This window comes from Cricetulus griseus (assembly GCF_003668045.3).
Source record: "Cricetulus griseus strain 17A/GY chromosome 1 unlocalized genomic scaffold, alternate assembly CriGri-PICRH-1.0 chr1_0, whole genome shotgun sequence".
NCBI lineage: Eukaryota > Metazoa > Chordata > Mammalia > Rodentia > Cricetidae > Cricetulus > Cricetulus griseus.
Window position 1 is genome coordinate 3,144,929 of NW_023276806.1, and position 3,390 is coordinate 3,148,318.

At 37.3% G+C, this 3,390-nt stretch overlaps 1 pseudogene; it reads right to left on the minus strand.

The window, feature by feature from the left end:
- Nucleotides 1-383: 383 nt before the first annotated feature.
- LOC100751557 lies at nt 384-626 on the minus strand (annotated as a pseudogene).
- Between the last annotated feature and the right edge of the window lie 2,764 nt (nt 627-3,390).

Below are 3,390 nucleotides of genomic sequence, written 5' to 3' on the forward strand. Positions count from 1 at the left end.
TCTGTATCCTTATAAACTTTCTAATAACTTTGCAGTGTGCTTTATTTAAGCAAAGCTCCTCTGGTCAGAAATATGTGTTCCCATCTTAGATTTGTGTGTTGATTTTATCCACATTGTCCTTTTTGGCTCCATATCCATGGTTTCTTGTTTTTTCAACCACCTGATTTAACTTTAACTTTGCCTTACAGTGTTGCACAGTGGTTGGTAAGCCAATCCTTAGATGCCTTGGAAAATCTGGCCCCATTGTTTTTTTTCTTAAGTTTTGAAAGGTACTATATTTTTTCTTCAATATGCTATATTTTAGTGCATACATGATTCTTTGACTTGGCATAACTTATATTGGTTTTGCAACGATTCCTTGATTATTATACCAGCTGGCATGACTACTGATCTCTTCATTCCTTTGGGGTGACCCTGCCAACAGGAGACAGGTTCCATTTTATTCCAATTTGTGATACTGTATATGTCCATATAGAAATACAAAAGAGAGTTCCACTGGCTAATATAGCATTTCCATATTTGTCATGGAAATTTGTTGTCTGCTTCTAGTGGCTCTGCCTTGCTACCACTTACTGAATACTTCAAACTTGGAGACAACTTAGTGCATTTTTGGCAAAGGGCAACATCGTGGGAAAGTAGCTGAAATTGGGGTGAACACAGCTGCTACCTCAGTGCAAATTTGCCCAGGGTACCCTTGCAAAGAGCCCTGAAAAACAAAATGCCCCATTGTTTCTTAAGTAATCGTGGATGAATCAGTTTCTATGTCTGTTCAATGCTTCTTCTTCTGTAATATTAATGCAAGGAAACAAAAGCCTAGAGTTCTTAAAGTACTTGACTCCAAGTGGTGCAAGACATGAACTCATAACCAACAATTGTTGCTTTGTTCTCCTACCTCACAGCCACTTTTCTGGTTTGATGTGGTGAGTACTTTTTATTAGTGCCCATCCTTAAATAACTACCGTAGAATCCCTTTGACATCATATGATACCTGCACTGGCTATTGACAAGGTATACCTTGAGCCTCTCTACCCCAGGACCAAATAATATGCCAAACAAAAAAAATGGTTGACACATAGCATTCTTGGGAAGATATTCTATCATATTGGTTTGCAACTCAAAACTAATGTAGCATTGTAACACTGTTTGAGCAGAGGAAGAAAAAAAGACAAGAAAACCAAGTCAAGTGTTCTAAGTCAAGTCTTCCTGATATGGAAATCTTTCATGCATGATACTCCAAAGGAGTACTATCCCACATGGGCTGTCAGTCAAATAGACTCAAGGGAGGAGTGATGGAACCTTCTGTTGATACCTTTACTTATTCACTATGTGATAATGATAACCATGTGATTATTAAGTTTTTACAGCTGCTTCACATTGATAATCACACTCTGTATATGTTGAGTTCTCTGGTACAGAACCTTCCAGATCTCACCATCTTTGTCTATTAAGTGAGTTCCATTACGGAGTTCTAGCTGTAACGGCCATTGGTGTCCTCTGTGTTCTAGCAGAAAACATCTGTCCTGCTAGACTTCCTCTGCTTTGACGCTAGAGAACCATTTGTGATACTGTGTATCACTCCAGTCCAAAAATAGAACCGAAGGGTTGAAATCTAAGAGGTTTGTGTGGAAAGCAGTTTGTCACTGTTAAATAGAAACTCATTTCCACCATTCATATTTTTGTTCCATGTCTATATTATAAATAAGCAGAAAGATGCTTTTTCTAACAAAAAAATGTTTCATGTCAAATTCTTCTAGCCGCATTTGGGAATGTCATTGAATAAAATAATAGTAGGCTTCCAAGCTAAGAGTAATTATGTTGCATTGCTCTTTTTTGGCAGGCAGCTATTTTTCCTTGTAAATGAGGCACTTTAACACAAGCTCACGCTCTTACTGAGAAGTGGAGGAGGGTTTGATGCAGATGTCGTTCAGCTAGGTACAAGAACATATTCTTCGCACTTCCATTTAATGTAGCAAAGTGATCAATTGTCTCATTAATCAATCTCTTGCTTTGGTGATGATCTCTGTAGCAGATAGCAATTGGCATAAAAAAAGGCTTTAAGTGGAACCTATTCCTGAGGCCTGAATATTACATTTATTTTTGTAGAAAATACTTTAATGTTGTTCATACTAGCATGTTCTATAGGTAAAAAGAAAATCTATTTTGTCCTCTGATACTTTTACAGACATAAGTTAGTCCACTTTTTTGAGCTTGGGCTTCTATAGAAGATGCACTAGCTTCATTTTGAATTTTTTTTGATATCAGACGTTTGATAACATCATGTGTTTTATGGAATTTAATTTAGACAATCTGAGAGTAAAGAAAAAACAATGTTGTAAACTGATTTTCATTTTAATGTTTAAGCTATGTCTAGAGACATCTAAAGTCTATAGATGAGGGGACTCAGTACTTTCAATATATATTTCAAATACTTAAATCCTTTGGAAGCTATGTGTTGGAGGAAGTTCATAGATTCTCTTCTATGAAGACTTGCTGCAGCTAACCTGTATTGACAGTTCAAGAAGACTGTTGCATGTCAACCACTGTCTCATTTGCATCTCATGAAGCTCTGGGGTAGTGACATCATGTTTCCTGAAGATGAAGAGACCAAGCAGTACATGATTTCTAAGAGTCACATCGATGAGGAGTTGGGAGGAGGGCCCCAGAAAAAAAAAATGTATTTATTTCTGTAAGGATTGTACCTTTAAGACCCATGTAATGTGTGTCTCTCTGAAGTCTAATTTGGGTAAATAACACCCTGTGACAATGCTGACATGTGTGGAAAAACATTTAAATATTGTCTTTGCAAAGAAGATACTGGTTTGTTGCTCCTTGATTAGTTTTTAAACATATGAAGAATAGTAGAGTACACCCATAACAGGAATGTATGCAAATCATGGTATTTAAAGCACAGTTATGTATATTGCAAAAAATAATGCATCAGAAGATCTAGTCTCCCATGTCAGAAACAACTCATTCAGGAAATGCTGGGCATAACACCACACACTTAGGATTTAGCTCCATCAGTGGAGACTGGTGTCTCAGGAAAGGCATTCCCTGCTACAAAAATATTTCCAATTCTTCCCTGGGAGGAAGACAAATTCTCATTTAGGATTTTCTCTACAGTGCCTTTTCCTGATTCCTGGCACATCAATGGTTACCAGATTCAAAAACAATTTTTACAGATTGAATTGTAGTAAAATTCTGAGGTACATTTTGTGGAAGACTTCTGTGGAGATTCTGAGTGAAGAATTAATCCTTAATGAAGCACATTGAGTGCTGAGCTTGCTCTGAAGCATGGGGATGAGTGGTGAAGGCCAGCAAAGTCCCAAAGGCTGTGGACTTCACACCTGCCATTTCACATTATGATTGACAGTTGATGGAAACTGGAGG